Here is a 21923-nt window from a genome sequence, read left to right on the forward strand (position 1 = left end):
GACTTAAACGTTAATCCTCCATTAAACTAACATCAAAGCCTTCTAGTACTCCAGTGGGGTATCTAAATTACGTACCTGTGTAGATAACGTTTCCGAGCAGGGGGCACTACGGGTTTTTAGTATCAGAGGTTCTGGTTGACACTTTGATCACTTCCTCCGCTCTTCATACCTTCATTGTGTTCAAGATCACATCACACACGGACACACACAGCAGGTCTGAGAGGCAGTGTCAGGTGTAGCGGGAGAACAATGCAAAGATGCGTAGAGGGAAGCCAACATGGTATCTCTTCTCCTTTTTCAGTACCTACAATTACAAAATCCGTGAGTCCTGTTTCTTAGCCATCTGGAAAAAAAAAACCCCAACAAATTAAAAAAAAATAAAAAATATGGGCTTGAGCAATTGAAATGTTTATTGCACATTAGTTTTTCCAAGTATTTTGACCAAATAATAATTAAAGATAATTTACAAGTATGTCTTTGGGCAAATACTTTTAATGTTAGTTATTTTTCTGCTCAGTTTGTGGGTGTAGCTTAATTGATTAGCATTCCTGACCAGAAGAAATACGCAGAAAAAATGTCTATGCCTTTTTTTGTAATTAAAATATATTTTTTAAATTGTTGTAATTTTTCAGGCTTTATAAATATAGGGGTAAAATCCAAAATTATCATGCTTAGAATAGTTGTAATTTACCTACAGAGCCTACACACTCAGTTAAAAGTTATCAGTGTTTTTGTGTGTTTGAATGCTAAACTTCATTTATAAAAAGGATTTCATAAAGCGAAGGCTGCACAGAGGGTAGGAAATACCTGTGGAAATGAGTAAATATATATTGTTTCCATGGGTTGTTCATAAAACAACAAGGGTGGATGCAAGGTTTCAGCAAAAAAAAAAAAAAGTATTTATTTCCAGTGCCGCAGGTGCCCACTCACAGCTTATTGGTTTTTTTGGATGACTCCTTTACTTTAAGGAGAGCAATTTATGTCTCTCTCTAGTTTCTCTCCAGAGGCAAGGGCTGAAGTGGCTCGCTTATTTTAGCAGGGTCTCGTGGTCATGACTTGTGGTGACATATTAATTGAGCGGTTCCTCTAAAGAAAAGAAAGGCCAGTGTCTCGATTGGTCCAATGGTGTTTGTAGAGCTTTAAAAATTGGTTTTGTTTGGCTAGAAAGCTCTTCTGTGTTTATTTACACGTCAGAATGCTTCAAACGGCTGCTGGCTCACTCTCCTCTTTCTGTGTGTTTGTTTGTCCGCGTGTGCATGCCTGGTCAAATATATGCTGCATTTTCTCAGTTGCCTACATGCCAGTTGTATAGACCCTGTGTGAAAGGTAAAATTATCGAGCACAGAGAGAGCAAGAGACAGAAGAGAAGAGGCGATGGAGACAGTTCCCCTGGCTTACCTGGCTCTTGAGTTTCCTCGTAGCTAGTCGTCCTTACGGTCCTACTCATTTATTATTGACCGCATTCATTCACACCATCCTCTAGATTGCAGTGCAGCTTCTACAGACAGTCTGGTCAGAGTCTGTTGCCAAAGAAAATAGCTTCCTGGATTATTTTGCACTCACAAATATCTCTGTAAAAGAACAGCAAGTAAATTCAGATTTAACAGTTACCTCTTAGTTTTTATAGCAAAGGCCATGTTCTGCAGGGAAAAATGAAAAACTGATACTTATCTGGCAACGTCTGACATTCTTTTTCTTTGTGCTCAGACTTCGTAACTTGCAAATGGAGGCTTTTTGCTGGACAGTTAGGAAGGGGGTGGGCGGCGGGGCAGTTGCACTGGCCAAGACAGCATGGACTCAGTGAGTCTCTTTAATGATCAAGTCCAATATTCCTTGAGTTCTACCTCTGACACTACATGTGTGGCTTTGTAAGGAGAAAAGTACATTTTGCTTTCCCAGCTTCTCTCTAAGGAGTGATCTAATCAGATTGCTGTCATGTGTGTGTGTTCATTCTTATGAGCTCATCATTGTGGCAAAGGTGACCACTGCAGAGTATAAACTGTCATCAGGATAATTTACAGATTTGTAAGACGTTTCCTCTGTCAGAAATACATTTAGCACACTCACAGAGACTCAAGCACATGTGCACGCACATGCACAAACACGATAAATGGCTAGTTTCTTTCCTGAAAGTGCTGAAAGGGAAAGGAGCTCAGCTGTTCACCTAAGCCAGTGAGTGACGGAGAGCGTCTGATCCAGAGCCTCGGTTTGAACACAGTTACCAAGACAACAATTGTTTTAGCTGGCATTTCTGCGGAGAGGAACATTGAAATAACAACATGAAACCACAACAGATTAGCCAGTTGGAAAGCTGAAAAAATGACACATTTGTTCTGTATTTGTTCTGGAGAGCATACCTGTTTCAGGAAAAAAAACCAAACATAATCTTCCATAATCTTCCTTCTTTTAGTTTTGTTTTCCATCAACTGTGATTGGATTTTTTAAAGTGTAATTAGAGACTAAGTTTGTGCACCGTAGAATAAACATTTTGTAGAATGCACCGTAGGATAGGTTGTACGGGCGTTTGAGTTGACTTAAAAGCTCTTGCAGTCTTTCTGCCTAACTGGAGTATCAATAATGAGATTTATCTTTCTTCTCCCGCAGCCTTGATTCAATTATCTCCATCTCTCTTCTGCTTTCTCTTCCTCTGGCTCCCTCCCTTTTTGCCCCTTCACTGGGGATCCGTTTCCAATTGAGGGCCGGTCATGCTTTGTGTTTCTCTTTGTCATGACAGGGTTCCTTAACGAGTGGAGGCTCCCTTCCACTGTGGCTTAATCAGATCTGGAATAGAGCGAGGGAGGGAGGAAAAGATGAGGAGTATAGAGGTGGGGGTAACCAGGTAAACGTGGGGTCACAAATAGTTTACCTCCAGATCCTCATTGTCTCCATTTCCCCTTTTTAGGAAAATTAAATTTGTGTGGTCCCTCCTCCTCCTCCTCCTTGTAATGTGTGTTTTGTGTCCAATCTGAGATCTTTGAAGTTTGAAGGGTCCCTTGCCCCGCCACATGCCAAACCCCAGGAAACCCCCCGACTCCAATACCCTATGCCCCTTATCTTCCCCCTCTGCACCTACTTCCAGACATACCTCATTACCTGAGGCCGTATTGAGTGGCGACTAATCAAATTGACTCTACTGGTTTTCTGCCATCACAGGAAGTGCTGGTCAGCAAGGGATCATTGGTTCAGTGCTAGGCTACAGAGAAAATGTTATGAAGTGGAAGCAAATTAATTAAAGAGACCTTTAATTTGTTCTAATAGGTATATTCTCAGTCACCTCTTTCCCCCCTTTTTCTTTTGTACAAAAATAGTTGAAAAAAAATGTTCACGACAGAAATTTTATATCGATAGAAAAGGGATCAGATTAGTTAGTAATGGAAACAGATTGTACTGTGTATGAGCAGTGAGCCTTGTTACTTGGAGCCTCTCTCGCTATTACCTGCAGCTGTTTAAAAAATACCACAGAACAAGTAAACTTCATTAAAGAAGAAGAAGAAGAAAAAGAAAAAAACAAAGCCCCATTTTAACATGAAAGCAAAAAAAAAAAGTGAAAGTGAGGGAGAATTCAGAGAGACAGAGTTGAGTCTGTTTACAGTTGGCAGCTCTGGAGTGTGAACATCTTGAGGTGAGCCTCTGGCTAACTTCAGAGAAGCTGTGAATGAAGTCTTTCTTATGGCCTGTGCTATGCAAATGTATTCATGCGTACATACATAGGGTAAGCGAACACGTGCACAAAGCGCCTCCTCTGGCAAAAAACCACAAACATTTACACACTCACTTCACTTGTTGGTGCACATGAGGGAGGAGATAGGGCAGTGCCGCTGCAGAAGCAGCTAAAGGCATTAGTTGGCAGCTTTGCATGGGCTATAACCAGGTATGAGGAGTGGTGTCTTTCGAGGGTTACTAACCGTTTTTATTACTGGATGGGAATAAATTGGTTGAAAGAAAATAGATGTCCCCATGATCTTGCCAGTACATGCCTTAGTATTTCCTAGACATTTTATGGAAAAATGCATGCCTAATCACTAATGAGTTACCATTTGCTGCTCTCTCAGATGTTGTTACGTAAACATTTTATCTCTCTCAATGACACGGGAGGCTTGCAATGAGCTGCTGACAAAGGAAAAGCAGAGAGAATTTCAGCTCTGCAGGACACATGGATGATGATGGGCTTTGGTTTTTGTTGGAGTCAGACCACGGGAGACTTTTCTAACCAGAGTACCAATGTAACGTCGTGTTATCACACAGTGATGCCCAGCGCACAATATTTTTAGCAGAATAATCCAGCTTGTTTTATTCTTTGTGTGACAGCTGTCATCAGCCTGTTCTACAATAGCTGTATCATACAAATTGGCATATTTATGATCTGTTTTGTGATGGCTTTAAAATCCACGAATTGTTCCGTTCCACAGCTGAGTCGTAAAAGTTGGCCCATGTGGAAAATTTCAGGCAGGAACACAATAACTTTTACAGTGTATTGTTGAGCAGGCCATATATATATATTTACAAATATTCAGTTTTGTCTGTTTGTTTGTTTTTGCACACACACAATTCAATTAAATGTATTTGTTTAAAAAAAACATTATTCTTTTTTCTTGTGGTTGGGTAAATGGTGTTTGTGACAGCTAATTTGACCTCTCATGACTGGAAAGCTTTGAGTGACACAGAAAAAGGAAATTATGATCAAGGCCTCCAATGGGCAGTAGAAAGACATATCTTTGGTAAGCGTCTTCTGGATTTGGCTTTGGGTTGACCTCTCACCCAAATTAAACTTTGACAGTTCCCTGCCTCTCCTCTCTTCCCTCAGCCTCTCTTCACTGCCCACTGCTAGGCACTTTTGTTTTCACATGGCCAACTTCTCAGGGAACACGCTCATATTTGTGGCTTTTGGGGTTGGCAGCAGAGTGTGCTGTGCCTATAAAGTTTTTTTCACTCAAACTTACCCCAGTACCCAAATTGAACTGTTCAGTCATTTCCTGCCATCCCCACTCAACCACCTCCCAGTCCCAGAGTTGCCAATAATTCAAATTTCACTGTTGAGTCCGCCTGGGTAAAACATCATGTCCTGTGGTATGGCGTTTACACTGTGCAGTAGTCGTCCTCTATGAACTTATAAAAAACAAGTCCCTCCAAAAACACAATCACTAAAAACCTCTTCAATCCAGATAAAAAAAAAAACTTGACAGATGGCTTATGGAGCCTCCAACAACTTTTGGCTTCAGAGGAATACATTTGTTTAAATGACCTACAAAGCAAAAGCAAACATTTTGGTCTTATTGAGTACCCACAAAACCGTTAGTATGAGCACATCGTTAGGGGAACCCTCCAAGAGTAGGCCAGGCTCATCCAAAGCGTATCGCTTAATGTGAGAGAGAGGAGAAGTGCAGAAAGAAAGGGAGAGAGCAAGATGGTTATCTGAAGTGAGGTCAGAAATGAAACATGTCATAGCAAATTAGACCCATGTTGTTTGAATTACTTTGGCCTGCTTCTTAAAGAACAGTCTGCCCATGGAAAGGGAGGGGGAAAAAGTGGACAGAAAATGTGTATCGAGTAGGAAAAGCAAGACACAGACGGAGGGAGAAAGCGGGAAAAGGGAAGATATGGGAAGCGATTTACAGTGGGAGCAAAAGAGATAAAGACATGGGATGATATGAAAAGAAAGAAAAACAGCACAAGTTAGTAAGAGCGAAAACAGAGAGACACAGAGAAAAAGCTTGACAGAAAAAAAAATTATGTTTTCTCTGGAACAAATAATGTGACTTGGGCTGAGTCATGGGCCTGCTGAGGAATGATGATGATGATGATGATGATGATGATGAGAAGAAACCTTGGACTCATTCCTGTTTCGAGCTAAGTTTGGGGCATCATTTACCAAACTACTGGAGAGGGGCCCCTGCGTGTGTGTGTGTATGTGCAATAATAACCACATTCTCTAAGCATCTTCGGCCACCGGGGCCTGTTTTTATAGCTGGGAACAGGGATGGGCCAACACTCGTTAGGAGGACTATTTCGGCACATGGGAGGGAAAAAAATGAGGGGAGAAGGATGACCAGAAAGGGGTGTTCAGAGGGACAGCGTGCCCGCAGCCTCACCGACTGGCCCATCCAATCAGTCTGCGTTGCACCAGAGATGAGAGCTGGCTTTCTCTGGGAAAAAGGCCTCCTGAGACGGGGATTCGAACATGCTTCCCGGACAGGATTTCACAACTCGGCAAGAGTGAGAAACACACTGAGAGCATTTTAAAGTTTAGCCGGGTCGACTGGAAATTACTCAATAAAATATTTCGAAGAAGATGTATCCTCATTATTTTCCCTGGGCAAACGCGATCTCGATTCTTTTCGCTTCTCTCATCGACTTTATTTGAACACTGTCAAATGTATTCTGCACTGATTCCTGCCAAAGATGGAGACGTCACCAAAGCACAAATGATGTGTATGTTTGTGTGTGTGAGTGCAATAGAGAGATGGAGCAAGATATCGCGAATTTGGCGTATTATGTAGACGCACATGCATTAACTAATGCACGCACACGTGCACTAACACGCACACAGACATACACACAAAAAAGAGGAAAAGTGCAAAACAACCAGGGATAAAGCTGAGCTGGTAATCTGTCCTTCAACAAAGGAATGCTTTTACGAGACACGTGTATTTTGTCTGTTTGTGCGTGCCCATATGTGTGCGTAAATGTGTGTGGCTGTGACTGTGTATTCGCACGCCCACAGTGTAAGTATCTCATTTTGTGTTTGTATTGTGTAGCAGTATGCCACAGTGCAAGTCATGCCACCATAAACACAAGGGGGGGGGGGACAGGCATCTTTGAATAGCAGCAGTGTGTGTTGGAAGACATCACGTTACCACTGACAGGCCCAAATATTTACTCTAAGCTTCCCCAAATCACATCCAGAGATTTCTCTCCATGTCTCTTTCTTTCTGTCTTGTCTTCTTCTCTTCTTCTTGGTTTCCATCCCTCTTTATGTCTCTTGTGGGCTTTTTTTAAACTCCTGTTTTTTCCTGTGTTCTCTGTGATCTCTTGTTCTTCACCTGTGCATTGTTTCACTCATCCTTTGTCAACCAAACACAGCACGGTAGGGTAGGGTAAGAGTAGGGGCCCATGTAGACGTTAAACACAGGTCGTGTTTCCACTGAAATACAAAACCCCCCCCCCAAAAGGTCCAAACCTATACACAAACATGCCCATCATACGCACACACATGCAGGGTCATTCGGAGATATCCATCTGGGATTTGTCATGTCAGACATGGCCCATGTCTCTCTCTTCTGTAATTATGGCAGTATTTATTTTTTCAGATCATCCCGCTGGGTTAGGAGCGTCCCGTAGTGTGGTTTGGACTTGGAAACACACTCCATCAAGACATCCAGCTTAGCAGAGAAAAGGGCACGCAGTACATTTACTAGAAATTGGTAACCCATAATTCAGAGATTTAATGTAATACGAGTGTGAGCTCTGTATTTCTTTTGAGGACGTGTGCATGTGAATTTGTGTGCAAAGAGCGGTCGGTCCAACTATGGCAGAAATGGAATGAGGTGGTAATTTTTCACAGCAGTGTTTGTGCGATGCCAAGATAGTGATATTCAATATTATAATACTTTATTGCATCACATAAAACTTATAACCCACCCACGATGCTTATGTTTGTAACAGCTCTTGGATGTGTAATGTATTTAGAAGTTCAGACTGTGTTGTTGTGCATAATCTGTTAATCTAAATGTTGAGAATCGGAGGACACTCCTTTGTGCTTTTGGACATTATAGTGGACATTTTATCCTAGTGTTACTCAATTTTAAAAAATACTTGATGCGTGTTGTGCGTGAGAGATATTCATATTTTTTTTCACATATTGTTCACGGATCACTTAAATAATACTGAGTAATACAAAAAGATAATTCTCTGTTTTGGCACTTCTGATAGGTTTAAATTTCAGGTAGGACATAATTTACTGCTGATTTTATAGAGACACAAAAATCTAATATAGTTTCCTTTATATTTACATATAAAGGAAATTAAACTTTTATACCTGTATGATCAACAGTATGATCACAGGTATAAAAGTTTATTTTTACCTTATCACTGGTTGTGCAATTGTAAGCCAGCACTAGAGAAGAAAAAAAAAACCCAAAAGTATTTGCCCCCCTTTCAGGGCACTGAAGTTCATCCCTTTTGAGCTGCCCTCTAGATCATCAAAGAAAAATAGACAAAGATATCCTGAGTAAATACAGAATGCAATTTTTAAATTTCATTTATTGAGGAAAAAAGCTATCCAAACCTACCTGACCCTATGTGAAAACGTAGTTACCCCCAAAACCTACTAACTGGATGTGTAATCCTTTGCAGCAAGAACCGCAGTAAAGTGTTTGTTATAACTGTGAATACATTTTTACAATTACAATACAATTGCTGTGGAGGAACTTTGGTCAACATTTCTTTGGAGATTTTTTTTAATTTAGCCACATTAGAGGATTTACCAGCATGAACAGCCTATTTAAGGTCATGCCACAGCACCTCAATTGGATTTAAATATGGATTTTGACCAAGCCAGTACAAAACCTTAAATTTGTTTATGTTTGAACCATTCAGCAGATTTGCTGGTGTGTTTCAGATCATCTGCATAACCCAAGTGAGCTGGAGCTTCATGAACTGGCCATTCTCCTTCAGGATTTTCAGGTAGAGAGCAGAGTTCATGTCTCCATTAGTTACGGCAAGTCACCCAGGTCCTGAAGCATCAAAGCAGCCCCAGACCATCACAAAACCAAAACTGTATTTCTTTTTATGAAATTTAAGAGGACTCGGACGTTCCAAAAAGTTACGTTTTTGTCTTGTCTGTTCACAGAATATTTTTCAAAAGTCTCATCAAGATGTTTTTTTAGGCAGATGTGAGCCTCTGTGTTCTTTTTGGGCATCATTAGTTTTCTCCTTGAAGCTCTCCCATGGATGCCATTTTTACCCATTTTCTTATTGTTAAATCATGAACTCTGACCTTAAATGAGGCAAGTGAGCCTTGCAGTTCCTTAGATGCTTTTCTGGGTTCTTTTGTAACCTCCTGGATGAGTCGTCGATGTGCTCTTGGAGTAAATAGGAATTTAGTAGAATTTGGCTTTCCAAAAAATGTGATTTATCATAATCGACTCATGATTTAACAAGTGGGGCAACAGGGCCAGGTAGACTTGGATAGCTTTATCCCATTAATTAATGAAATCATCATTTAAAAAACACATTTTTGTATTTACTCAGGTTATCGTCATGTAATATAATTTTTTTGGGATGATCTGAAACATTTAAGTGTGACAAATATGGAAGGGCCGAATACTTTTTCACTGCACCGTTTAAATCTGTGAATTTAATTAATATGCGAAGGGCAAGTTCAGTTGGTGTCTTGTACACTTGCCTACAGGTTGCCTCTGATACTTTTTTCTTTGAAATCAATCAATTCTTTGAATTAAAATTCCTCATCAGCACAAACTACATCATCTGGGTTACTTGTCAGCATCTTTATAAAACAGAGGTTTTATGGAGACAGGATTTATTGAGGGGCTGCTGTATTTTAGAGTCTATTGGGTAAATGGTGAAATTACCCCATCTGAACCCTAAGCCTGGAAAATCCTGCCCTGTCCTTAAGATGTCTGTCTCTGTTCTTACCCTTTTCTCTTTTCCCTTTGGGCTGCACGACTCATAGTAATGACTGTGCGTGTTTGTGTTTGTGTGAGTGTCTCCCCAGCTGAGTGGAATCACCCTCTGTCCTGGGCATATTCAGTGAACTTGGCACTCACAGCACCTTATTCAACACTCCCTGCCTCCTTTCACATTTTCTTCCCTGTCTGTCTGGCTCCTCATTTGTCTTCACTCCATTGCCTTACAAACCCTTTACCTTTCTTACTGTCTTTTTTTTAAATCACTTTCATCTAAGCTCCTTTTATTCCACCCTTGACAAAAAATACAGATGAGCCTCCTTAGAAAAAAAATCCAACAAGATAGAGATAATGGTTTATGTTCAATCGGCCCGTGGTGCTAATCAGGGACCATCGTGGGAAAAGCACAGAGGGATGGGGGCGTTGGTGATGGTGGAGTTGGAAAACCAGGCCCATTGTCCAAGGGAGATTAAAGTCCCCGAAAAGGCAGCATTGTCCACCGACGGGGATAAATCTTCCTCCTCCCGTCACTCAGGCCCTGAATTCAATTCTCCTCAACCCTTCCTAAAAAAGAGGCTTATCTCCTGCTCAATAGCTTGTTGCGCTACAAGCCAGGCAGGAATGCACCGAGTTGTATCCCTGACACCCGCTCACTGAGTTAAAAAGGAATTAGGGGTGAAAAAGAGAGAGTGAGAGAAAGTGAGTGCCTGAATTGTGACCTCTATTTTGCCAGAGGATGTGCGCTGGGAGGCAGATTGAGGTGCAGATAGAAGCTGACAGAAGGAGAGGGGACAAGAGAGCGGGATTGATTGACTGCTGCCGGGGGATAGAGGCCAATGGAGAAGAATAGAACCCTGCTCAGTCTCCTTTCTCCAGCGCTGCGAGCAGCATGGTAAACTGCTGCCCCATTGGACGACGGACAGCGGAAGAAACCACTTGGGAGCTCCTTGCACGCAGTCTTGATGAAACCTTACAAACTCTCTGCCTACTTCCCTTTCTACGATCTCTTTTGTCTCCTATTGCTACAGCAGCATCTCTCCAGCTCCAGTGCAGGGGGCATCACCAGTTGCTAAGACCCACTTCTTCACAAACTTGGACACTCTCACACCCCCTCCAAACAGATTCAATTCAGACCCCCCTGGTCTCAAGAAAAGAGATAGACACAGACAGAGAGAAAGGATGGTTGATAAATAAAAAGAACTTGCACAGACTCAGGCCCATAGTCCCGCTCTGTTTAGCTAGGGGAGAAAAACAACCCCAAGCGTCCCCATTTTTCAGGCCTTTTTTCTTTCACTCCACCCCCGTATTAGAGAGATATCTCCAGGAAGAGACACAACAACAGAGAGGAAAGAAAGCAAGAAAAATGGATGGCGAGAGGCGGAGAGATATCGATATAACATTCACTGAATGCCCCTTCACTGTACCACTCGTCTCCATAGAAAAAGTGGAAATAAGACTTTTTTTCACCCTCTTTTCACACCCTGAAAAAACACACAAGAAAACTGTATTTCTCCACTTTGCCAGCTATTTTGCCGTTTGTTGTTTTTGCCTGCTCTGTCCTCACTTTCACAATGCACCCCTCCTACCCTTCACCCCCTATTTACCGTGACTTGGCTCTGCTTAATGACTGAGCTTACACCTGCTTACAGGATTAAATTAATTAGCACGAAACGGGGATCGGTGGAGGGAGTTTGGGGGTTAGGAGGGGGGTGGAGAAGAGGAAGAGGTGGGGGTGGCAAAGGGAGGACAACAACAGGGGGTCAGGAGAAAAGTACAGCAGGAAGCGGGCACAATAAAGAACAGGCTGCTTGGTGGCTGGTGCTGGGCCTCATGTTCGGCCGGATGCTTGGGGTGGCAGCAGATGAAAGAGGGGGGCTGATGGCTTGTTTTCAGAAGAGGAAACAAGGTTGACCAAAGAGACGGGTTGGTCAGTGTGTTACAGGGACAAATAGTCTCCTGAAAATGTTTGGGTGTGTAAGGTCAGAGGTAACTGCCACCATTGAAGGGACGTGTCTGCACATTGGCAACACTGCCGCCGCTTTTTCTTTCTGCTTTTGGTACAGAAGAAAGACTGTAGTTCAGAGAAGTGGTACCCAACTTGGTACTCAGAAGTTTTCATGGATAAATCTGATGCATGATAATGGTTAGAAGATGGTAAAAAGCTAAATGTTGTTGCTGCTGTTGTGAAATACTAGCTAATCGTTAGTTTCTGGTTTAGGATTCAGATAGAATTTGTAGAAAAAAACACTTCTCAGTTGAACTGATCACTTTAGATAAAAGTAATAAGGCAGTGTAGGGAGGCTTCATGCGCAAAAATAATTAGGAATCATTCACACAGATTACCAAACAACAGCAAATATGCAGAATTATAGAACGAACTTGAAAAAGACACAAGCGAGAAAAAAAAGAGGCAAAGAGCAATACCAGGAGAGAATACGTAACCACAGATCAAAGTATCAAATTACTTCCAAGATTCACCCTGATTTTCTTTGTAAGTCTTCACGTAGTATCTCACATATGACTAAACTATCATCCAACCCCACGAATCCTGCCGTCCATTATGTGATTACTTACTTTCACTTTTGATTGATTCAGTCTCATAACGTGCTCTTTATTTAGAGAGGAGTTTGTAAAAATGCACAGACCTCAGCTTTGCCCAGCCGTTCCTTCTTGGGCTGGCCTATCCTCTTCTCTGTCATCTGTCTCATTTCTCATGACCTCAGTCTTCTCCCTATCCCTATATCTTTGTCCCTCTCGGAAAGCTAGATGTGTGGTTATAGGGCTGTATCCATCACAATAAGCACTTACAGATGGGCCTCTGCTAGCCTTGTCATGCTAGTGCAGTCAAATTTCTTCCTTTCAGGAGTTCGGGTGATATTACTCTCACATTTGCATATCTGAAGACATCTGTAGAAAACAAAAAACTGGCATTTGCAGGTCTCCAAAGAAACACTAAGGTGTTTCCTAGCTGACTTGTAATTATTGCAATAATAATTCTGCATGACTGACTGCACCAGATGTCCACGTCAATGACAGTAAGCCTCTGAACTTTGAAGAACTTTGTGCTCGTATTTAAAAAATGAGAGACAATAACTCACATATGAACAAAGAGTTATCCTTACATACAGGTTTTAGAAATGGTTACATAACTACACGATTTATTCTGCTATGCCCATTCTACTACTATTCTACTACTATGCCTATTATGCCTATTAATGTCTTTGATCCCAAGCATTGCCCCTCATTCTCTACTTCATCACTCACTGTCTTTCATTTGGTTTCAGAGTGTCCCCTAAATGCCCGACGTGTAATGCAAATGTTACACACACGCTCACACACACGCACACACACACATCCACGCAAACCAAAACACAAACAAGGGGCCTTGTGACAGATGCGGTGTGGTCCAGCCCTTTGCATGGCAGTGGTCACTTCAATCCCTTCCATATGACAGTCATTAGGCAGGACGCACATAATTCTTTTGGATCCCTTCTCTGCCATCTAACACACACAAACACACAAAAGCCAAAAGGCACACACATAAACTCCCCGCTCTGACTCCCACAGTGCCTGGCTTAGCACATTCCATACCTGTATTAGCAAACAGCTAAGCTATTTGCTTGCCTTTTACTAGTGCGTGGTGCTTTGTCTTTGTGCCTTTAGCTGTGCACTGAGCAGAGTAGTTGCACTGCAGCACAGTTGGACTGACTGTAGGGTGTTTGAGTTTCAGCAGTTCCCTCATTTAATAAACATAAAAATATTCTGTGTGTTTGATGTTCAAACTTTTGATAATGAGAGTTGCACTTGTGGAGCTGGGTGTCTGGGATTGCTATTTGGGTGTGAGTCTTGTGGTGTGTGTGTGTGTATCTGTGTGAGAGACTTTACAGCTGTGACAGTGTATGGCCTTGCCAAATCGCGCCTCATGCTGATAACACCCTGACAAGATACAGGGAGACAGTGTTGGTGGACTGTCACAACAGTTTATTCCTCAACAGGTGAGGACCAGAAGCTGTAAAAAGCTGAAGATAAGGACGATAAAATATCTTTTATAACAGCGTCAGTGTGTAGCTATAGTGACAGATATTTTAAGAATCAATCACCACACAGTTTATGTTCGAGTTCACAGGAAATCAAGTGTCGGTCTTTAATGTTGAAGAATTGTGAATGTAGTGGCCAAGTTTTTAAAATTCCAATTTGTATCTTGATTGTGACAGAAGAAGAAGTCCAGATCAGCTGCAAAAATAAAGAGGAAATAGCATAACATTTTTTAAATTAGGGATGTCAAGATAAGCATATTTTATGTACCTGTGATCCTGAAAAATGTAATATCTCTGTAATGCCAGTGATACACATATGATAATATTGTCAGTAGCAGTGTTTGTCTGCTTAAGAGCACTCATTGATAACAGGTGACTTCTGTGCACTTCCATATACCCCCCCACCACCAGCACCACGCCAGTTGAAAACCCCCCAAAACCGAAACCGCACCATAAACAAAGTTATAATATGATTTTGACTGTTATTATTATCAAAATAGCTATCAAAATAGTGTAATTCAAAGTTGTAGTGTTACTATGTTTACCTGAAATTTTTTTAACCGCTCTTAAACCTATATATGATGTCTTTTCTCTTGTCTTCTCTCTCCTACCTCTATTTTCCCCCTTTGCTTCAGTAGAATCTCAGTGCACAAAGTTTAGATGGTTCATTGGCTACCTACTCGCCATCCCCTGCTGAATGCAATCAGCAGACACTGCTGGTAATAACTTTCACTCATGCTTTTCACTCCTCTATCTTCTCTCCTTGCTTTCCTTACATCCCTTCCCTTTCTTTCCAGTGATTATACTCTACCTACCCACTGACCTACGCTGTTGGATAAAGGTGTTGAGATGAGTGACTGTTCGCTGTGCCATGATAAATCATATGCTCAAAATTATTATTCATTCACCAAAAGACTGCAGAAAAAGAGAGAAAAGAGGAGCAGGAATTGGGAAAGTGAGGGAAATATGTAACACATATTTCCATTTCCCCACATGAATGCATTTGAAGATGTATCTATATTTACAAATATATTGACAAAAAGGCTTATTCTTATTCTTATTGTTGGGACAAATAAAGAAATAAAACAAGAATATCATCTTAAAATAATAATAGAATAATTGAGTAACACAGTGTGAGAAAAGTCATTGTGGTTGAAGGTCTATTCAGTGTCCCAGAGTGAAATGGGGGATGTATCAACACAACCTGCTGCTGGCTTTTTGAGATTTTCTGGTCCTAAAAAATTGAGAGATAAACTTTTAAAAAGTCCTTAAAAGGTGTGCTTTTTCTAAAGCTATCTGGAAATGCCTGTCATATCTAAGTAAACAGGCAAGGTGAGCTGTGTGTCTGGTAAGGTGGAATTGTTAACCAAACCAGTTGGTGACAAATCTGTTGTGGATTACGAAAAAAAAAGTTTTTATGTGTTGTTCTCATGGACAGCTTTTTGTTTGTGTTTTAACAGCACACATTAATCAACATTACAGCACTGTCCTCTGTGGTATTAAGTCATGTGATTGCTTGTTGTTGCTACTACATGATCCAAATGATGTCATTAAAACAACAAAAGTGAAGGTGGCTGCCTTCAGAACTGCCATTTGCCCCAACCACAAGATAAATTGCACTCTCAAATTTAGCATCAACACGGGGTGTGGGGGTGTGGGTGCAAAAAAGACATAGCAAACAGGGGCCAATGGCATCAAAGCAATTAGTGGCTTCCCAGGTAACCCCCCCCCCCCCCCCCCCCCCCCCCCCCCCCCCCCCAGTTCTGCCCCACCCTCATCCTCTCCTCTCTTATCAGGCTAATTGAAGACAAGCTCTTTGAGACTGACACACAAAAGAGCCAACGGTAGAGTGGAATTTCAGACTCAACGGGTGGACTGGAGAAAGGGAGATGGTGTATTCTATAAGCACCCCCACCCATCTCCTCGTCTAAATCCCTTTTTTCTGTCTTTCTTTTATCCCATGGCGTCTCATTCAGGGCCCTACTTGACATAGCTCGACCTCTGAACCCAGAGTTTATGAACTGAAGCAGCAGCTATTTATTTGGTGTGGAACTAATGTGTGGCCTTGCCATTGTGCAGAGATTTGAAGCAATGTTAGCATTGTGTTTGAGTTGCTGTGTGTGCTTGGATAAGCTGGTGGTCAGCAGTGCTAATGCTATTTCAATGCCACTGACAACTAGGGTTGAGTGAATTGTTATTTGTTAGTAAATCACTAAAGATATGGCAGAAGAACAAACACGCATTTTTATTTCTTTTTTCTTTTTGTCCGGTCAGGTTTACCCTTCCACCAGGATTAGTAGTTATTGTTGTTACTCCAACCCCCCCCCCCCCCACCCCTTCTATGGCCTTTGAAGAAAGTTCAAGAGCAGGGGCCTGTATCACAAAGGATGAGCCACTTTCAACTAGGTTAGATCAACACTGTTGGTACCTAATGCTGCAAGGCTGACCACCTCCAGAGCAGATTAACTTAACTCAGGAGAACCAGATCACTGAAAATATGGAGTTTCCAGTTTCGCTGGATGCTAACACAAACTCGAGATTGATGATATAATGGATACAATGCTTTTTGAAGGTGCTATAGCTTTAGAAATTCAGTGTTACCATTTTACCTCACATCATATTAAGTAATTCATTCAGGGCTTTAACTCTGTCTAGCCCTATCCACTTTGTATCTTACTTTTGAATGCGCTCATAGCTGGTAAATCCAGAGCCAACATCGCCAGTTAATAACTTACTCAGTGATATCCAGGATGCTCAATATTAGGGTCAGTGGATGATGAGTCAAAGTGAGTAAACAAGCTGAACGTCTTCACAGGCACAAAATCTCGATTTTCTTGTTTTAGACCAATGTGAGCACAGGCACCTGTCTTTTTAAAAGTGGAAAAGGATTGCACCATTCCTAAATCCAAGCCTCCACCCACTGTGTAAACAGTGGTAATCTTTATAAAAAGATGAGTGTTCATCACTCATAGTTCAAAGGTGAGATTGTCATAGCTGTCTCTGTGAGTATTTATCAAATTCTGTGTTGTTTTCAACCCTACCTTGTTTGATCTGTCTTTGCTGCTAATGTATCTATACATTTTCCATCTATTAAGCTCTTCAGATTTTTCAAGTAAAGTTGAAAAATCTAATTTTTACGTCTTTTACTTTTGTTTTTGTATTTATACGCAAATGTGTGTTTACATTTTATTGCCGTGTTTGCAGTGTGTGGCAATAGGACTCTACTGCTAAAATCTTGAAATATAAATTCATGTCTTAAAAAGAAGAAGATTAACCCAGGTTTTTTTTTTGTCAGTAAGATGGGTGCCTTGAAAGGTCTAAGTCACAGATTAACAAGCCATGGCCTATCTCTGCGCTACCTGCCCATGTTTGTGTGCAGGTGTGTATGTGTGAACCGGTAAAGTTTTTGAAGTGATTGCGTTGTAGCAGTCTCTTTGGAGGACATGCTGCTCCAAGCAAACACAGAGCTCTGCTTAAACAAACAGGGGAGGACAGGAGAGCAAGACTAATGATGGGATCGACACAGCTTACGTACACATGCATGGACACACACTCATACACAGATGCATGTATGCGCTCACAAGCCCACTAGAGCAAAGATGAGAGGAATTTGTCCCCGGAAGAGGAGTGGTGCAGATAGACCTTTCCTTCTTTTCATCATCCTTTAAAGTGCATCTATGTCTCAACGTCATGTTCCAGCTCCCTTTATTAACTTCTGGGTTTTAAACAAGGCGAACGCATTGTACAATAATGGGCTATTATCTATTTTTTTCACATATTTTAACAGTTTTCGCGTTAACAGTACTTTGTTTTGATGCTTTATGCTCGGTCGAGCTTGCGCTAGTGTGCAAACGTGCACGTGTGCGTCTACACGTGCATGAGCCCACGCCTGCCTGAGCACCCTGACGGCATTGTGTAGCAGAGTCCTTGACAGAAATGAATTAATCAGACCCCTCTAGCCCATTTGTCTCTATTTGGGGGACTAATTGGAAAAGAAGCAGGTGTTAATAGGGAGAGGGGAGCGCCAAGTGTGTGTGTGACTTTGCGTTTCTTTTGCGCCTGTGTGCGTGCACGCATGCATGTAATAGAAGTCTCAGAGCTAAGTTAACCAGTCTTAATTAGGCGTGCTCAGGCTCCAGCCAACCTTATGTATTTTTCACTTTATCTGATGAAGGCGATGCAGCGAGCTAGAGGTGGAGACCGGGGAAGAGCAGGGGATCGCAGACGGCCTTTTGCTGCCTGCCCAGCTGCACGCTCACAAAAAAACTAAATAAAACATTAAACATTCAAACTAAAACATCAGCATGTCCACACGGATGCGAGCGGTAAACACACACAACCACACAAAAGTTGAGTTTGCGATACCTCATGCTGTTTAGAGTGGGCACGGTGTGATAGACAAAGTTGCACACCATGTAGAAGATAAGAAAGAACGGTCTCCTGTCTGCAGACGTTTACCTCCACTTCTGGTGTGTAGACTGTTTGTTTGAGATGCTCAATTTCGAGTGTATGGCAGGCCTGTGTCCTGTCCTGAGGGTAGCAGGCGATAAAGTTTGAACCTGTTTGGAAGCTCAATCAAAGGCCCCACTAGCTCGTTAGCTCCCTGCATATTTAGCTGTCTAAGTGATGTCAGCAAGTTTTAATGGACGGCAGCTTTTCTCAATTACGCAGGAGGGAGGCAAGCAAACTGTATCCAGTGCTACATGCGTATATGTGTGTGTGTGTGTGTCTGTGAGAGCGTGTGTGTTTTTGATGTGGTGTTTACTCAGTTGAAAGCTGTCTCCTGTGTGGTCTCGCCACAGAGTTATCCCCCTCCAGATCACACACACGCTCACCTGAGGCAGTGTACGCATGTTTGTTATGCACAAGCGAGCGAGCGTGTCTTCAAGGAGACAAGTAGGTGTAGGTACAACATGTGATGAACCTCTGTAAATCTTTAGGGGGGGGGGGGCTCTCAGACATATAGAGTGGACGCGCACACATATACAGAGATTCAAGACGTAAACATACAACAAAATCTTCCATAATATTTAGATATTTCTCTGCAGACACAACTCCAGACATACGCGTACACCCGCACACACAAAGACACATTGTTCTGACTTCTTTCCGACCGGCTTCATATCTGTTTTTGCTTCGGTGTCACACACACTCAAACGCACAGCAGCTTGGATGCTTTGTCAATTAAGCACCCAAGCTTAACGCATTCCTGAACTGTATATCTGCATGAGTATGTGGACAGGCAGAATCCAGCATTAAGCATCAGAAAGATTAATTCTCAGTATTTTAACCAGGTTTAGAGTATATTATTTTTTTCAGGCATGGGCCGTCTATGGCTTCTTCTGTTTGGACAATATTTAGCACTTTCGAAGTTTGCTGTCTTTTGTTAAAGAGAATTTTGTAAGAAAACATTTTTACATATAAAGTACCAAAATGGTTTTGTTTTTGTGTGTATTAAGCCTAAAAATTAGAACTCTTGAGACGGTATCTCGTCCCGTCTATCTAGTGAGTCATCTGTCTGACTTTGTTTATTCTCTGTTGTCCTTGGCAGATCCCTCTAAGAACACAGTAATGCAGTTCTAAATTATTCATTTATCTCAGTTCGGTTATTTTACATTCGTTTAATCACTATAAATGTTCCTACTCTAGTATAGCTCACATTATTTTTCCTTAATCCCTCTTGGCTCTTTCCTTGTCCATCTCTTAATTCTTTTCCTCATCTGTCTTCCAAAGCTGCTTGCAGCTGGTTTCTCCGACACACTCAGTTAAAGTTTTAGCTGAACTGAGGAAAGCTGTGAAGGTGTTTATTTTTTGTATTTCATTACATATTTACTTCTTTAAGGGAAAGTTTTGTCGAAATTGTTCAAAGCTAATGGGTGTCTTTGTGTGAGCGTATGCCTGTGTATGTAATGGGTGTGTTAATGTGGCAAAAATATGCATCTATGTGAACATGCTGCCCTCCTGAACCTGGTATGCCCCCTGACACACACACACACTCACTCACTCACACACACACAGTCAGAGGTGGGATGGCTGCAGGCGAGGAGGCAGGTCGGCAGCGATTAGAGGGGCTGTGTGTGTAATGGTTGCCATGTGCGGACCCATCTCATCCGCCATTACACACACATGCAGCGCCTACCGCCCGAATCCCTCCAAGATACCATACACTTTTAAAAACATTAGCCACTAATGCTTTAATGCCCTCGTGTCGACGTGGGGTTGACTGGAGCTAAAATGGCAGACACAAAGGAATGCTGGCTTATTGTAGCCTGTGAGGATGGGCGCTGGCTTACTTTTGATTCAGACGTGATGGAGCTGTAGCCTGTCTGAATGCTCCTTGAAATATTTCACTGATGTGTTAAACACCATGATGCACTTACCTTGTTTGTCTTTACTTGTTCTAATTCCCTTGCACTTGTTGTGTCATTTTTTACTATATTTACATTGCGCATACTGAAGTATTATTTTCGCCGGCATAGATCATTAATCACAAGCTTCACATACATGCAAAATGCTGACCGGTGTGGATATTTACATGAGAATGGTGTAGCCATGCTGCTGAGCGAGTAATGACTAACGAATGCTGGGCATGGCTAGTGGCCTTTCTCTAGAGCGTGCCAGGTGTTTGTTCCAGGTCAGGCTGCATGAAAAACAGCATCTGACCTTGAGATGGGTGGCTGAAACCAGAGTTACCTGCACCACTTCTAAACGCCAGGCACCTGAAATAGTCTGAAGCCACACCTCTCGGCTCCCTCTTGTTTGTTCACTTATTCTCCTCCCTGTACCTGTTGTTCTATGATATATTTATGTATATTTATAAAAATGGGAAAGTACCCTCGTCCTGTGTCTTTTCCCTCATCTCCTCCCACTTCCACCTTGTGCAAATACAGAACCTTTGGTCAGTGGACACTGAACAGCTTCCTTGTCTGTGAGCTCGGCGAATGTAAACACGACCAGAGAGGGCACAAAAACAAAAGTGTTATTGCGAGGGATTCATTGTGTCAACATCTTAGTTGGGGAGCTCCACAAGGAGAAAAGGGAGCACAGTTTAGCTTATTTACTGACAAAGGTAGAGGCCTGTACAAGAGTGTTATTTAATGCACAGTTCGACTTTACGTGGACCTGGTTAACTAATCAGTAAAATCAACATTTTTCTCACGAGAGGTTGCTGAGATCCTCCATTCAGTTTCATTATCCACACGTTGCTGTACGCATGTTTCATGTTCACAGGGGAGGCATGAAAAAATTCATTGTTCACCCAAGAGTTTAGGCGGGCAGGAAAATGATGTTGAAAACAAAGTCTTTATGCTAGCCCCTGTGAATATTGCCACTGAGAGGTTTGCGGCCAAGCCTTTCAGATATCGCAGCCTCTCGATGGTACATTTGCTAAATATTGTTGGTCTCTGTTTCACTGAAAGTAGAATTCCTTGGCATCTGAATGCTTTTCTTGAGCTTGCTCCAGGAAGGCAGGGCAGCGAGACAGACATCTACATAGAGAAAGGCCCCACCTGACCTACAACACACACACATACTCACACACTAGAATGATTAGGTGTGGCAGAAACCCACTGGAAAAAAAGACATTATCAGCGCCACATTTTTCTACCCTGTGAAAAGTAATTGTTTCTCGGATCTTGATTAGTAATTTAGGGAAAAGAGTGCTAATGAGACTGCCGGTAACTTGGCACTTGAGTGCAATTAGCGAAATCAGATTGAGGTTATAGACACTGTAAGGTGCTCTCTCCCTCTCTCACTCTGTCAATAGAATAGACTTGTTTCTTCATGTATCCTGTAGCTGTGTTTATGTTTGAAACCAATTATCTGTTACACCTAAAGTTGAAAAAAATAGAGGTAGGAAAACTGTCTGTTTCTGTTATCTTGCTTGTAGATGTATTTTGATTTTAAGAATTAGTCTTCTGCATACTGTGCACAGAAGGGAATTTATAAATGGATATGTTTAAAATACTAAAAGATTTTTGGCAATCTAGTGTTAGAGAAATCAATTCCCCTTTAAGACATTGTAGTAAAATACATGGGGGGAAAAGTTGTGTTCCTAAATTTGCATTGTTCTCTTTCAAATGATTCCTTCAAACTGTAAAACTTTTTGTACGTTTACTAAATTAACTAATCAACTATCTGCCTTTTGCTACAATCTATCACCCTTCGCCTTTAAACATTGACCAAGCAGGGATCAACTTGATCGATATAGAAAGAGCTCTCGCTTTTTCCCTGCTTTGTTAGA

At 41.8% G+C, this 21923-nt stretch overlaps 1 protein-coding gene across 7 annotated transcripts in view; it reads left to right on the forward strand.

The window, feature by feature from the left end:
* The window catches only part of prdm16 (PR domain containing 16), a 174222-nt gene that overhangs the window by 15167 nt on the left and 137132 nt on the right, over positions 1 to 21923 (forward strand). The gene's annotated exons all lie outside the window — the stretch shown is intronic.

The sequence above is a fragment of the Maylandia zebra genome, linkage group LG20, assembly GCF_041146795.1.
Source record: "Maylandia zebra isolate NMK-2024a linkage group LG20, Mzebra_GT3a, whole genome shotgun sequence".
NCBI lineage: Eukaryota > Metazoa > Chordata > Actinopteri > Cichliformes > Cichlidae > Maylandia > Maylandia zebra.